The sequence below is a fragment of the Haliotis rubra genome, unplaced genomic scaffold (assembly GCF_003918875.1).
Source record: "Haliotis rubra isolate DU_JTF1 unplaced genomic scaffold, ASM391887v1 Scf273, whole genome shotgun sequence".
NCBI lineage: Eukaryota > Metazoa > Mollusca > Gastropoda > Lepetellida > Haliotidae > Haliotis > Haliotis rubra.
In genome coordinates this window covers 1,012,424-1,029,336 of record NW_025766814.1, presented here as the reverse complement: position 1 = coordinate 1,029,336, position 16,913 = coordinate 1,012,424, and the positions used below count along the sequence as shown (strand labels likewise).

Below are 16,913 nucleotides of genomic sequence, written 5' to 3'. Positions count from 1 at the left end.
CCCACCGTAACCTAGGTAACTTTCAACCAATTCTATCCTTGAAACCATAGTGGCAACCCAGTGGTTGATAGTGTAAACATCAGGATATGCTCATCCAATCATTATATCCAGATGCTATGCTAACTGGTTATATCCTCTAACATGGACCATCAGTCCTCATTTGGGATTATCATCAATACTATAAATTATGAAATTTTTACGAGCATATTTTTTGCGAAAATTGCAAATGACCTGAGCTCACAAAAATATCATGATGCAATTTGCTGGTCAAATGCAATAAACAATCAACAAGTAATGTGTCTCATTATCTCTTAAATATTCACCTGTTCATATAATCAACAAGAGATCTAGACATTGCATCATTTAGGCAATGACAACAACTTGGGGGAAGACTAATTACTGGCAATAATAGTACTCACATGTCACATGTGAAACAAGGGATACTCGAACAAAAGCTCCTCAATCAGTACGTTGATAGTCCAGACAGGCGCCAACTACTAAACACACATTCTTTGTCTTTAGTTTTAAGCTTATCTTTTAGGAAAACATCACTGATTGCATTCACGCAGAAGTGCTCTACTGAACTGAGTTCAAGATTAGCGGCAACCTTAAATACATGATTGGATTTAGTTTAGGTAATTTTCAGTTGCAGTTTCTTGTTGAGAATTGGACAAGTCGCAAAAACATCTGTTGGTTTCCTCTGGCAAAAATATCGTGATGCACAGATTTCATGATTTACACTATGTGTATGTTTGTTGATTCCTCTTGGAATGGTGGGGTAGTGCTGTGGTTAAAGCCTTCGTTTGTCATGCCGAAGACCCGGGTTCCATTCCTCACATGGGTACAATGTGTGAAGCCCATTTCTGGTGTTCCTTGCTGGGATGATATTGCTAAAAGTGTGTAACACCATGCCCAGTCACTCCACAATCTCCTGAGAATATATGGAGCCATTGTGGCATGTAGTTGCTGTGTTTAACTTACAAAAGGGGAAGGGTCTGGTTCCGCTGTGAAACAAAGCATTGGCAAGTGCTCTGACCATAAACCCAGTTGACAGCGCCATGCTTTTCGTTGTCTCTCATATCTCCAGTGTGAGGCAGTGGTAGGTTTCATTTGACTTTCAATAGTTGTATACAACCTCATTTATTAGGTTACTAAAACCACTTAGTAGCCATTTGTATTCCAGGGCCTAGATTTTCGAAGCTGTTTTAGCTCTAAGATAATCGTAGGTGCCATACATTAACATTAACTTACGACTATCTTAGCGCTAAGATCATTGTCTATTTCTCAAAATTAAACAGACCTTAAGAAAGGTGCAAGTCAGACCATGTTTCTTTAATTTTAAATTGACATTTTTCATCGACATTAACCCTGATTACAAATATTTGACTTTCCTCTTCTTCATTTGTGCATATTTGCATGCTTGAAGAATCACTCATGGTAAAAAGAGACCAGCACGAACTTGCTCTGGTTAAAATATATTTTATCGTAATGTTTAGCCTACACAAGAACTAAAGATGAAAACTTGTACCATTTTCCTAATTTTTCTAAGTGAATTGTGAAATGAGTTACCAAAGTTGACTTTTTAACGCTTGTGAAAGACATCCCAGCACTTGACGTGATTGCCCACAAGGGCAGAGATTCAAAAACAGAGCTGACAACACTAGGTTTTTCTGTGGCTGACATTTCAAACTGGTTCCCTAATGAAATTATTGTCTTCGTCAAAGATGACGTAAGTTTAAAGGCTCTGTCCTCAGAACCCTGGAGGACCCACATCAACACTGTTGTATGCACCACAGTCATCATATTCAGACCAGTGTTCCATATGTTGTCTAAACAGTTTAAGTAATCAATTATGGTAATAAAGAGGAAATGGTATGTTCCTCAGGGAGTTGAGAGCACCCTCTGATGATTGTTCATATTAGGAATTTAATGGTCAAGGACAGTAGAATAGGTCACTGCTGCTAATTATATCTGACATTTGTATGTATGATGTTAAACACACGTCTCCCGTGCATAGATGTCGTTGTATCTGTTCTCTGTTTGTATTAAGTCGATACATAACAGTGATACATAACATGGCAGTATCCCTTGGGACATGGTGGATCAGTCATAGCAGGAAATTTACAGAAGGTTTGCAATGTCATAGGTGACTGCACAAAAACTGAAGCATATAATCATGAAATGGTCTGTCTGTCTCTCTGTCTGTCTGTCAGTGTTACATGTATGTGTGTGGAAGTTAGTGTGTGTTAAAGTAAATGTGTGTGCATGAGTAAGTTAGTCTGTGTGTGTATGTCTGTATGTGACACTATGTTTGTCTGTGTGAAAGTGAAAATTTGCAGAAATGCAGGAGAAAAGAAGCCAAATATTGCCATAAGTGTTGACATTGAGGGAAAATGTCACATTAGAAATGAAAGAACATGGCCAGATTTGTATCTTTATGGAATATGTTATACTGGACCTTAGAGGAATGATTGAGTGAGTTCCATTTATCACCATAGTATTTCAAAAGGCAGGGAAACACTTTGTGGAATGAAAGTCCATAGTGATGCAGGTTGAAGACATTTACCACTATGGTGAACTCATGAGCACAACTTTGATCTGAACAAAAACTGTAAACATTTCCAGAGTAAATCTGTTTAAACCTGCAGTCACATTTTTTGATAACACCCATGGACAGCAGAAGGAGTGCCTTAGACAACTGGGGCACCAATAGCATATGGCTGTGTAGAAACTTTCAGGAATAGACAATTGACCTTAGATGACTGGGGCACCAATATCATTTGGCTGTGTCGAAACTTCAAAAAGGAATGATTTGACCTTAGACAACTGGAGCACCAATGGCATTTAGCTGTGTAGAAACTTCAGGAAAGGACAATTTGACCTTAGACAACTGGGGCACCAATGGCATTTGGCTGTGTAGAAACTTTCAGGAAGGGACAATTTGACCTTAGATGACTGGGGCACCAATAGCATTTGGCTGTGTCGAAACTTCAAGAAGGAATGATTTGACCTTAGACAACTGGAGCACCAATGGCATATGGCTGTGTAGAAACTTTGACCTTAGATGACTGAAGGGACATGGCATTTGACCTTAGATGACTGGGGCACCAATAGCATTTGGCTGTGTAAGAATCTTCAAGAAGGAATGATTTGACCTTAGACGACTTGAGCACCAATGGCATTTGGCTGTGTCGAAACTTCAAGAAGGAATGATTTGACCTTAGACGACTGGAGCACCAATGGCATTTGGCTGTGTAGAAACTTCAAGAAGGAATGATTTGACCTTAGACGACTGGAGCACCAATGGCATTTGGCTGTGTAGAAACTTCAAGAAGGAAATGGTTTGACCTTAACGACTGGAGCACCAATGGCATTTGGCTGTGTAGAAACTTCAGGAAGGGACAATTTGACCTTAGGACAACTGGAGCACCAATAGCATATGGCTGTTTTAGAAACTTCAAGAAATGGCATTTGGCTGCAGAAAGAGTTTGACCTTAGACAACTGGAGCACCAATAGCATTTGGCTGTGTAGAAACTTCAAGAAGGAATGATTTGACCTTAGACAACTGGAGCACCAATAGCATTTGGCTGTGTCGAAACTTCAAGAAGGAACGATTTGACCTTAGACAACTGGAGCACCAATAGCATTTGGCTGTGTAGAAACTTTCAGGAAGGGACAATTTGACCTTAGATGACTGGGGCACCAGGAGCATTTGTCTCTGAACAAACATCAGGAAGGAACAATTTGACCTTAGATGACTGGGGCACCAATGGCACATGGCTGTGTAGAAACTTCAGGAAGGGACAATTGACCTTAGATGACTGGAGCACCAATAGCATTTGGCTGTGTAGAAACTTCAGGAAGGGACAATTTGACCTTAGATGACTGGAGCACCAATAGCATTTGGCTGTGTAGAAACTTCAAGAAAGAACAATTTGACCTTAGATGACTGGGGCACCAATAGCATTTGGCTGTGTAGAAACTTCAAGAAGGAATGATTTGACCTTAGACAACTGGAGCACCAATGGCATTTGGCTGTGTAGAAACTTCAGGAAGGGACAATTTGACCTTAGACAACTGGAGCACCAATGGCATATGGCTGTGTAGAAACTTCAGGAAGGGACAATTTGACCTTAGACAACTGGAGCACCAATAGCATATGGCTGTGTAGAAACTTCAAGAAGGAATGATTTGACCTTAGACGACTGGAGCACCAATGGCATTTGGCTGTGTAGAAACTTCAGGAAGGGACAATTTGACCTTAGACGACTGGAGCACCAATAGCATTTGCCTGTGTAGAAACTTTCAGGAAGGGACAATTTGACCTTATATGACTGTGGCACCAATAGCATTTGTCTCTGAACAAACTTCAGGAAGGAACAATTTGACCTTAGATGACTGGGGCACCAATAGCATATGGCTGTGTAGAAACTTCAAGAAAGGACAATTTGAGCTTACATGACTGGGCACCTTTGCCCTCTGGCTGTGTAGAAACTTTTATGTAGGGATAATAACCATATACATAATATGAAAAGGAAGTAACCTAATCAACCCTGTAGTAAACTTCATTAAGAAATTAACCTGACTTCAAAGGTAACTTCCAGCATGGATAACCCTATTACTAGTTATGTCGTCTGTGGAGCAAATGACCTTATCTCATTTGTAACCTGGCTGCGACGAATACCAAACAATGACCCTGTCACCAGATCTCGGACTCACAACACAACATGGCAGACTGGACGATGGGCAAACAGATTTATAGAACATGTGATAGTTGTGAACCAATATGTGGGTAGTGAAAGACAGTTACCGATCTAGATACTGTGGCTTATATTTATATCACTTCATGGGCCCACCTCATTTGTTGGGTTTAGTCATATATTTCTCTGCTTGATGTTTATATTTGTTTTTGTATACTTATATCATGGCTCAGTGTTGGAGGAAAGCCTGTAGTGATGTAGATTTTTGAGGTTCACCTTTATGGTGATAGTGGTATGGTGTTATCAGGGTCATCTGGTCACTTTCACTAGCTTGGTTCACACAAATCATTGTCTCTCAGTTGAGTAGATCAATGCTCATAATGTCAATCACTAGTCTGTCCTGTCCAGACTTGATTATTTACAAAAAGCCGTCATATAGCATCATAGTGTGGCATAAAGCAGTGACAGCGATATTGCAAAAATGTTCTGAGTTTTTAATGCTGAAAATTATTACCAAGGAAGTTGAAGCTGATGAGGTCGATATTTAAACTAATAAATGGTAAAAAAAAAAGCAGAAAATACCATATCTTTTTTTAAAATGTTTTTTGGTGCATATATTATGCTAGTGTTAATGAGACCAGGAACATACACTAGTGAGTCTTTCTACTAAGGTGACCATGTGGCCATACTTTAGCATAGACTTACAACAGTCTTAGCTCTAAGGTGAATGTGGCACATGTACCTTAACATAGACTTACAACAGTCTTAGCTCTAAGGTGAATGTGGCACGTGTACCTTAACATAGACTTACATCTGTCTTAGCTCTAAGGTGAATGTGGCACGTGTACCTTAACATAGACTTACAACAGTCTTAGTGCTAAGGTGAATGTGGCACATGTACCTTAACATAGACTTACAACAGTCTTAGCTCTAAGGTGAATGTGGCACGTGTACCTTAACATAGACTTTCAACAGTCTTAGCTCTAAGGTGAATGTGGCACGTGTACCTTAACATAGACTTACAACAGTCTTAGCTCTAAGGTGAATGTGGCACGTGTACCTTAACATAGACTTACAACAGTCTTAGCTCTAAGGTGAATGTGGCACATGTACCTTAACATAGACTTACAACAGTCTTAGCTCTAAGGTGAATGTGGCACATGTACCTTAACATAGACTTACAACAATCTTAGCTCTAAGGTGAATGTGGCACATGTACCTTAACATAGACTTTACAACAGTCTTAGCTCTAAGGTGAATGTGGCACGGTACCTTAACATAGACTTACAACAGTCTTAGTTCTAAGGTGAATGTGGCACATGTACGCTACTTAACATAGACTTACAACAGTCTTAGCTCTAAGGTGAATGTGGCACGGTACCTTAACATAGACTTACAACAGTCTTAGCTCTAAGGTGAATGTGGCACGTGTACCTTAACATAGACTTACAACAGTCTTAGCTCTAAGGTGAATGTGGCACGTGTACCTTAACATAGACTTACAACAGTCTTAGCTCTAAGGTGAATGTGGCACATGTACCTTAACATAGACTTACAACAGTCTTAGCTCTAAGGTGAATGTGGCACATGTACCTTAACATAGACTTACAACAGTCTTAGCTCTAAGGTGAATGTGGCACATGTACCTTAACATAGACTTACAACAGTCTTAGCTCTAAGGTGAATGTGGCACATGTACCTTAACATAGACTTACAACAGTCTTAGCTCTAAGGTGAATGTGGCACGTGTACCTTAACATAGACTTACAACAGTCTTAGCTCTAAGGTGAATGTGGCACGTGTACCTTAACATAGACTTACAACAGTCTTAGCTCTAAGGTGAATGTGGCGTTTGTACCTTAACATAGACTTCACAACAGTCTTAGTGCTCTAAGGTGAATGTGGCACATGTACCTTAACATAGACTTACAACAGTCTTAGCTCTAAGGTGAATGTGGCACGTGTACCTTAACATAGACTTACAACAGTCTTAGCTCTAAGGTGAATGTGGCACGGTGAATGTACCTTAACATAGACTTACAACAGTCTTAGCTCTAAGGTGAATGTGGCGTGTACCTTAACATAGACTTACAACAGTCTTAGCTCTAAGGTGAATGTGGCACGTGTACCTTAACATAGACTTACAACAGTCTTAGCTCTAAGGTGAATGTGGCACGTGTACCTTAACATAGACTTACAACAGTCTTAGCTCTAAGGTGAATGTGGCACGTGTACATTCACATAGACTTACAACAATCTTAGCTCTAAGGTGAATGTGGCCGTGTACCTTAACATAGACTTACAACAGTCTTTGCTCTAAGGTGAATGTGGCCGTGTACCTTAACATAGACTTACAGCAGTCTTTGCTCTAAGGTGAATGTGGCACGTGTACCTTAACATAGACTCACAACAATCTTAGCTCTAAGGTGAATGTGGCACGTGTACCTTAACATAGACTTACAACAGTCTTAGCTCTAAGGTGAATGTGGCATGTGTACCTTAACATAGACTTACAACAGTCTTTGCTCTAAGGTGAATGTGGCATGTGTACCTTAACATAGACTTACAACAGTCTTAGCTCTAAGGTGAATGTGGCCGTGTACCTTAACATAGACTTACAACAGTCTTAGCTCTAAGGTGAATGTGGCACGTGTACCTTAACATAGACTTACAACAGTCTTAGCTCTAAGGTGAATGTGGCACGTGTACCTTAACATAGACTTACAACAGTCTTAGACTGAATGTGGCACGTGTACCTAACATAGACTTACAACAGTCTTAGCTCTAAGGTGAATGTGGCACGTGTACCTTAACATAGACTTACAACAGTCTTAGCTCTAAGGTGAATGTGGCACGTGTACCTTAACATAGACTTACAACAGTCTTAGCTCTAAGGTGAATGTGGCACGTGTACCTTAACATAGACTTACAACAGTCTTAGCTCTAAGGTGAATGTGGCACGTGTACCTTAACATAGACTTACAACAGTCTTAGCTCTAAGGTGAATGTGGCACATGTACCTTAACATAGACTTACAACAGTCTTAGCTCTAAGGTGAATGTGGCACATGTACCTTAACATAGACTTACAACAGTCTTAGCTCTAAGGTGAATGTGGCACGTGTACCTTAACATAGACTTACAACAGTCTTAGCTCTAAGGTGAATGTGGCACGTGTACCTTAACATAGACTTACAACAGTCTTAGTGCTAAGGTGAATGTGGCACATGTACCTTAACAGAGACTTACAACATTCTTAGCTCTAATGTGAATGTGACACGTGTACTTTAACATAGACTTACAACAGTCTTAGCTCTAAGGTGAATGTGGCACATGTACCTTAACATAGACTTACAACAGTCTTAGTGCTAAGGTGAATGTGGCACGTGTACCTTAACATAGACTTACAACAGGTCTTTGCTCCAAGGCGGCTTTGTACAATAGCACCCAGGCTAGTTATTGTTTTGCATTAAGGATTCTTTCGACCAAATTGTCTGAATGGGAAAGGTAATTTTTACAAATTGCAACGGCCCAGATTTAGGAAAAATGTGTGCATTAAGGAATTATTGACCAAAATAGTTGATTGAAGGAGAAGAACAAACAACCTTTAAAATGGTAAACAATCTTGACAAAGAAGTAGTGACTAAAAGCAAACTGCAAGTTCTGCAACTCTAGGATACAAACTTCTTTAAGCCACGAATTGAAACTGACAAAGCATGTGGGCCTGTCATTCAGTGACAAATTACCAACTGTGTCTGTATGCTACATTCCAGCCATTTTCTTAATTAGAAACCTGTTGAGGTTCGTGACTGTTGGGCAAAAGCACTTTGTTGACATTTTGTAAAATGGTACGAGAAAAACACCAACAATAAGAATTTACGAAACTGCAAACGTCTTTAGCTTTGCACCATTTTTGGTTAGTGAAAAAAAGCGCATACGACAGCAGTCAATAAGAAGTGAAGACAAAGAAGTCACCCAATGAAATTATTAACACTTCTGCTGATGGCAATTACGGAACAGTTACTTCCCTTCCATTGACAAATTGATATTTATTTAAGTGTTGTCAGCTAATAATGAATTTGTTTCAAACATGTCTTTCAAAATCAGGAAGAAGTCAGTTTGGCAGATCGTTAATACGAGAAAATCATCCATATTTCACTGCAACATTATTATTAAGTGACCCGTGTTTCATATTTATGTCCTGAATTTAAAGTGTTTACATAAATTGCTTTCTGTTCCTGTTTTAGTCATAAGTGAGTGACCCGTGAAGGTCCGGGTAAGAATATTGGCCTTCAGTAACCCATGCTTGTCTTAAGAGGCTGACTGACGGAATCGGGTGGTCAGGCTCGCTGATTTGGTTGACACATGTCATCGGTTCCCAATTGCGTAGAACGATGCTCATGTTGTTGATTACAGGATTGTCTGGTCCAGACTCGATTATTTACAGACCGCTGCCATATAGCTGGAATATTGCTGAGTGCGACGTAAAACTCAACTCACTCACTCACTCATTAGTGAGTGCTGATCAATCAACAGCTTCATGTTATCTACCATAGCCAGTGTTGAGGTGTTGACGGAGCTATTACAGTCTGTATCTCCATTTGCCTATCATCCAGACCTACATAATGAACCCAAAATTGGCTTGTTAGACATGACGTCATGTGGAATAATAGCTAGACAAAAAGCTAGGCAATTTTTGTATTTTAAGAACAAAAAGGTATGATAACTGAACAGTATGTCAGTATACCTGAGCTTGTCTAGATGTGGAGGACAACCTGAAAGATGCTGGTCTTGGATGAATACCATTTGGTGCCACCCATGGGGTATGGTCAAACATGGAAACATAATCAGGACAAACTTGGATTCTGGAAGAACTAGATACCAAACTGCGTCACCTTTAGTGGCTCAGCCACCTGTGTCTCCCCATACTGTGTGGTGGTGTGGGATCTTGTGCATACAGCCCAGGTCACAAATCAGTTGAAGTTAAGAAACATTGTCCACGGAGTCCTTAGATGGGTGACCGTATTTGGCAGCCTGACTCCTTAAGACTTTCTAGGACTTCTGTCTTGCCCCACAATGAAGCACACATGACATATGTGGTCTCATCTTAGGAAAGTGAGTTTGTTCAAAATTGTCTCTGTTCACTCAGCAGAAAATGGGTACCCAGTGGGATAAGTCATATGACTATTACTGGTAACCTTCCAGCACCTCACATGCAGCTTGGATTATTTGGGAAATAATGTCCATTATGTTGTATGCACATGGAGCATGCCCATGTGGCATGGAGTTCAGTGCTATTAAATGGCTTGGTTATTATTACTATGAAATACTATGACAATAGTATCACAATAACATGTTTTTAGCCACTGCAGTACTATTTTTAGTCAGTGCATCTACAAATAGATACTGACATAGCAATGACCTTGGTCTGACCCCTTTTACTTATGATGATGTCACAAATGAACAATATGGGTGTTCTGTATTTAAGAATTGATTTCAGTATTGTTTGCCTTTAAGGAGATTAAGAGTAGAAATAGAGTGCTTAGTGTGTTATATGTGCAGACCACAACTTCATTAACACAAAACATATTAAAATCAATTCTGATACTAGTATATGATAACATCAAAACTATTAACTTGAAAGACTTCTTATTTTAATCATTAACAGAGTGATGGGTAGCCAAGTGGTTCAAGCATTCACTCATCATGCTGAAGAACTGGGTTCAATTCCCCAATTGAATACAATGTGTGAATCAATTCCAGATATGCCCCACCATGATTTTGCAAGAATATTGCTTAAAGTAGCATTTTAAATATTTACTCACTCCATAATCATTAACAATAAGTAATTGTATAGAAGAGTATGAAATCAGTGATTCAGCATAATAACGATTCACAAGTGACACCCATTCTATTATCACTGAAATCTGAAAAAAGCTATCAACTATTGGGCACAGGGTAATGTTTTAAGTTCATGGAAACATACATGTAAAAATATGCTTGGTTAGCCAATTGAATGCCATTGTATCACTTGCAATTTATTCATTTAAGAATAAGTGTGAGTTATCAGGAAAAAATGTGATGTATGACATGAACGTGTATCTTTGTTGGAACAATGTGTATCTTGTCGGAACATGGTACTCTGGGAAGATTGAAGAAATCACGACTGGCATCAAGCTCTTATTTTGATCAGTACTGCTTAATAGAAATGGATTAATCTGCTTAAATTTCCACTCTCTGCTACTTAACTCTTGGTGAAATTAGATTGCAACGTAAATGAAGTATATTACATTGTCAGACGAAGTGTAAGAGTTTACTGTTTCTGTTCTGAAAACAGATTTATGTCGGTTCACCGATACAGTCTCCCCAACAAAAAACATATGACTGATTAGTCTGTTGGAGATCAAGATGCATTTGAAAAATAAAAAATAAAATGTAACTATAATTAACTGAAATTGAGTTGTGAAAAACTGGATTTGTTACTACCTGATGGCTTTGGAATAACATCAAGGAAGTCTTGTCAACATGAAAAAAGCTTGAAATTGACATGATATTCATTTCGTCTGTGGATATGATCATTATTGCTCTTGCTGAGCCCATAATTCATTGCTTGCTCTTTCTGACAATTTGAGAAATGTCTTCACTGTAAAGGTTTATCGTTGGAAATATTTTTAATGATACTTAATTCCTTTATAGAAATATTTATAATAAGTTAAACATGTCGTAAACATGTTATGTGAAATGAACATAAAATTGCAATGTTGCCTTCTAGATATGAAAAACAATAATGAACTTTGAAATGTTGTAAATATGAAATATGTTTGCATTTTAGGTGAAAATGCATTTTTCAGTTGAAATTTTTTTCTTACTGTTTCAACATCTTCTGATATGACACAACCAGGGATTGAAGCAGCAAAATTCTGTTCCCGAGGTATTTGCTTTATCCGCTAGACCACAGTGGTAGTCATGACATGAACCTCAAAGGGTGATCATCAGAAACACTCTGTCTTCAGTAGTCATGGCATGAACCTCAAAGGGTGATCATCAGAAACATTCTGTCTTCAGTAGTCATGACATGAACCTCAAAGGGTGATCATCAGAAACATTCTGTCTTCAGTAGTCATGACATGAACCTCAAAGGGTGATCATCAGAAACATCCTGTCTTCAGTAGTCATGGGTGATCATGAACATTCTCAAAGGGTGATCATCAGAAACATTCTGTCTTCAGTAGTCATGACATGAACCTCAAAGGGTGATCATCAGAAACATCCTGTCTTAAGTAGTCATGACATGAACCTCAAAGGGTGATCATCAGAAACATTCTGTCTTCAGTAGTCATGACATGAACCTCAAAGGGTGATCATCAGAAACATTCTGTCTTCAGTAGTCATGACATGAACCTCAAAGGGTGATCATCAGAAACATTCTGTCTTCAGTAGTCATGACATGAACCTCAAAGGGTGATCATCAGAAACATTCTGTCTTCAGTAGTCATGGCATGAACCTCAAAGGGTGATCATCAGAAACATTCTGTCTTAAGTAGTCATGACATGAACCTCAAAGGGTGATCATCAGAAACATTCTGTCTTCAGTAGTCATGACATGAACCTCAAAGGGGGTGATCATCAGAAACATTCTGTCTTCAGTAGTCATGACATGAACCTCAAAGGGTGATCATCAGAAACATTCTGTCTTCAGTAGTCATGACATGAACCTCAAAGGGTGATCATCAGAAACATTCTGTCTTCAGTAGTCATGACATGAACCTCAAAACATTCTGTCTTCAGTAGTCATGTGATCATCAGAAACATTCTGTCTTCAGTAGTCATGACATGAACCTCAAAGGGTGATCATCAGAAACATTCTGTCTTCAGTAGTCATGACATGAACCTCAAAGGGATGATCATCAGAAACATTCTGTCTTCAGTAGTCATGACATGAACCTCACATCAGAAACATCAAAGGGTGATCATCAGAACATCCTGTCTTAAGTAGTCATGACATGAACCTCAAAGGGTGATCATCAGAAACATTCTGTCTTAAGTAGTCATGACATGAACCTCAAAGGGTGATCATCAGAAACATCCTGTCTTCAGTAGTCATGACATGAACCTCAAAGGGTGATCATCAGAAACATTCTGTCTTCAGTAGTCATGGCATGAACCTCAAAGGGTGATCATCAGAAACATCCTGTCTTCAGTAGTCATGACATGAACCTCAAAGGGTGATCATCAGAAACATTCTGTCTTCAGTAGTCATGACATGAACCTCAAAGGGTGATCATCAGAAACATTCTGTCTTCAGTAGTCATGACATGAACCTCCAAGGGTGATCATCAGAAACATCCTGTCTTCAGTAGTCATGACATGAACCTCAAAGGGTGATCATCAGAAACATTCTGTCTTCAGTAGTCATGACATGAACCTCAAAGGGTGATCATCAGAAACATCCTGTCTTCAGTAGTCATGACATGAACCTCAAAGGGTGATCATCAGAAACATTCTGTCTTAAGTAGTCATGACATGAACCTCAAAGGGTGATCATCAGAAACATTCTGTCTTCAGTAGTCATGACATGAACCTCAAAGGGTGATCATCAGAAACATTCTGTCTTCAGTAGTCATGACATGAACCTCAAAGGGTGATCATCAGAAACATTCTGTCTTCAGTAGTCATGACATGAACCTCAAAGGGTGATCATCAGAAACATCCTGTCTTCAGTAGTCATGACATGAACCTCAAAGGGTGATCATCAGAAACATTCTGTCTTCAGTAGTCATGACATGAACCTCAAAGGGTGATCATCAGAAACATTCTGTCTTCAGTAGTCATGACATGAACCTCAAAGGGTGATCATCAGAAACATTCTGTCTTCAGTAGTCATGACATAAACCTCAAAGGGTGATCATCAGTAACATCCTGTTTTCAGTAGTCATGACATGAACCTCCAAGGGTGATCATCAGAAACATTCTGTCTCAAGTAGACATGGCATAAACCTCCAAGGGTAATCTTCAGTAACATCCTGTCTTAAGTAGTCATGGCGTGAATCTAGATCAGTGATCGTCATGAAAGGTTCTGTCTGAACAGTAGCCATAAAGGTTATATGTGACTATAGCCTAATTGTGAAAATCATTCATGTTATCAACTTATCAGGTATTGGTTTGGATCTTAGATGGAACTCAACCCCAAAATAGTACTGTAGTGTTGTCCTGATCCCAATCCTGTCAATTGTGCCAGTCATTTTTTGCAAGTATATTGTATTTATTAATTTCGTAATTGGCATTTTTTGCAGGTACCTTTCAGGGGATCATGCCCACATGCTAATAAGGTAGGGACATTTTCTCTATTATAGACACACATACAGCGGACCGGATACCTATCCACCATGTTTGTTCTTGATAATATCACATGCTGTTGCTTAACTATTTTCAAAGATAGGTGACGAAGCCCAAAATAAGCAGAAAAAACTACTCCACTACTTTTATGGTTTAATATTATTAATATGACTGACACTCAATATTGGATATCAAAGTTATTCTTAATGTCGGAAACTGGACATCAGAAATATTACTCCAACCTCATGGCATTCTGTATCCTCATCAGATACATCCATTGGGCTGCATATCAAGGAGCGTAATGTATTTTACAAACTTTGGAAACTATATACAATACTTACACAAGTACATGCGTCTGGTTGTTGTGTTGGGGAAACCCTGCCTAACCCCCTCTAATTTTTGTTAAGCCAGTAAAATGCTTTGTACCGTTACATTACATTGTGCATTTTCTGCACATTCCTTGCTAATGTGGTGGAAGGTGTCCAGTCTTGTGTAGTTAGCCCTAGTTTGTAGCAATGAAAAACATTTCCTTGTACCGTGAAAATGAAAATGTTTTTTAGTTCTGGTCAGAATAAATACATCTGACAATTTCTTACAGCACCAGTTGCATCTCCAAGGTTACCAGAGAAACCATCATGAAAGTTAGCAAGACCTGACCAAAACATTTTCTTGTTTTACAGATTTCCTGTGTTCCTTGTTTTTTTTTATGATGTTTATCAATAAAACAAGAAAATAGATTGGTCTTGAATACTGGATATATTAAATTCACAAAGAAGGCTATGAAAGTTTTGTTACTTCCATTGTGGATTTGGTTTACACTTTGATTGCATACATGTTGTTACCTGTTATGAAAGCAATTATGTATTTTTTTCAATATTTGTTGCTTGTTACAACGGATTAATATTTTCAGAATATTTACCTTGAAGGACTGACAGGATGTTTTACTGACCCTGTTTGCTTCAGCAATATAAAATATTTAATCATCTTTATAGAGCGTTATATTGAAAACACACTTAACTGTTCCTATATATATATTGCTAACTGTTGCTCTATCCCATGTTTATTTGGCTACATTATATATATTGCTTGGTATATCTACAACATCTGCTACAGAAACTTTGCATTGGGATAAATTATTTAATAGTTTTGTTATGTTTTCACGAAGTAATATTCCCATTTTATTCAAAATCAGCTGGAAGCTCCTGCAGTAGATATCATTGTACACTTTTTATGTCTTTAAGTCTTTAAATTATTTGACTATAAATTTATTTGGAAACTTTAAGGTACGGAAAATCAATAACACTGTCTGATGTGTTTAGGGTAAATTTGTTGAAAAAGATACTTTTAACTTTGATAAATGAGAACAGTACTTTTAATCATTTCAATAAACACTGTGAAAATCACTGTTCTTATGTTTCCATCTATGTAACGGTTAAGTTGCATGCCTTTAACTCTAATGTTTCCTGTATAAATTGATTCAATTCTGGTATTTCTACAAAAATCAATTTAATTATTTATCATAGTTGAAAGTTATTTCAAGGTTTCATTTTTTCCCTCATCAATATCATTAAATGGTTTATGGCAGATTTTATTAAGGAAGTTAATTAATTTCCTGTGGGTATGCAATGTGATGTATTTCGTTGCAGATGACATGAAATGTACACGTGTCGATTTCATTCATATTCAGCTCGGGACAGACAGAAGCTGTCAACAACAAGCATTAAATAAAACCAGTTTACAAAAGTGTTGTTGCTATTCTTTCTTGTTTTCCAGTTATATTTTTCCATTGAAATATATCATGATCATGTCAAGTTTGTTCAGTCTTTTTTACATAATATGGACGTGTCTACAGAAAGCATTTCAGGGATTTATTAATATGATTTTGAAATGAACGTGCATTGTATTGATAATTCAATTGTCATTTGGACATCTGTGTTGATTTCTTAAAGAATGTCTTATGAATGTGTTTTTCTGTGTAACATATGTATTGTTTCATCACCATATATTTCAGGCCGTTTGTTTCCGCAGCTCACATATTTTATCGAGTTTGGGTCAAGTTTGTTGCGATTCAGGTCTGTTTTTTTTCAGCCTGTAATCATTTTAGCTTGGCAGAGAGAAAATTAACAAGTTCACCCAATTCATGTCCAGGACTTCAAAGAAAAAAACATTTTATCAATCATGGGTTATCTGTTTAAGTTATCTGATAAATATGCCCTCTGTTCATCTTAGTTGTGAAAAGGACTGCCCCACGAAAGTGGGCGCAGTGCCAATAATCAGTTCATTCTTTTAAAAGAGTGCCACAAATCTGAATAAATGACAAAACATGAATCAATACTTATTTCAACTCCAATTATTTTGGTATAATTTGATTATTCAACCCCTTTCCTGCCAGAGTACCAAGCTCCTCACAGTGACACCTTGTCCACAGAGCCCTGTTCTATACCAAGTCTTAAAATGCATACACTGTGCAGGAGCTTGATACATGAACTCACAAGATGAAGGATGGTTTTTGTGTGTTATTTGAAGTATTGTTCTGGAAGAACCTGCAACTAACTGCGGCATATATATGCAATATCTTGCACTGTGATTCAGATGGATGCACAAAATGATGAAGTGTCACAGTCCAGAATAAAACTCATCCGTAATCAGAATCCATTGCTTTTACAATCTCCTAAAACTGCTGCCTTGGAATAATAAAGGATTTGCCCAAAAGCTCATATGGTACAACAAATATGAAACAAAACTGTCGGGGCCAAGATTTTCTGTTGTGTTCAGTCTCAAGAAACATATATCTGTGTAGATCCACTATGATAGTTATGCATGTTGTTGGGTAAGAAATTTGGATTTTTGGAAGTTGTCATAATATTTATGATTCCA

The 16,913-nt window shown here is 38.2% G+C and overlaps 1 long non-coding RNA gene across 1 annotated transcript in view; it reads left to right on the top strand.

Annotated features, from left to right (window-relative positions):
- LOC124280772 overlaps positions 1–14,029 on the top strand; it is a 181,967-nt gene extending 167,938 nt beyond the window's left edge. The window contains exon 4 of the long non-coding RNA XR_006899765.1: positions 13,994–14,029. This is a non-coding gene — a long non-coding RNA (uncharacterized LOC124280772). The remainder of the gene's footprint in view (positions 1–13,993) is intronic.
- The last annotated feature ends 2,884 nt before the right edge of the window (positions 14,030–16,913 follow it).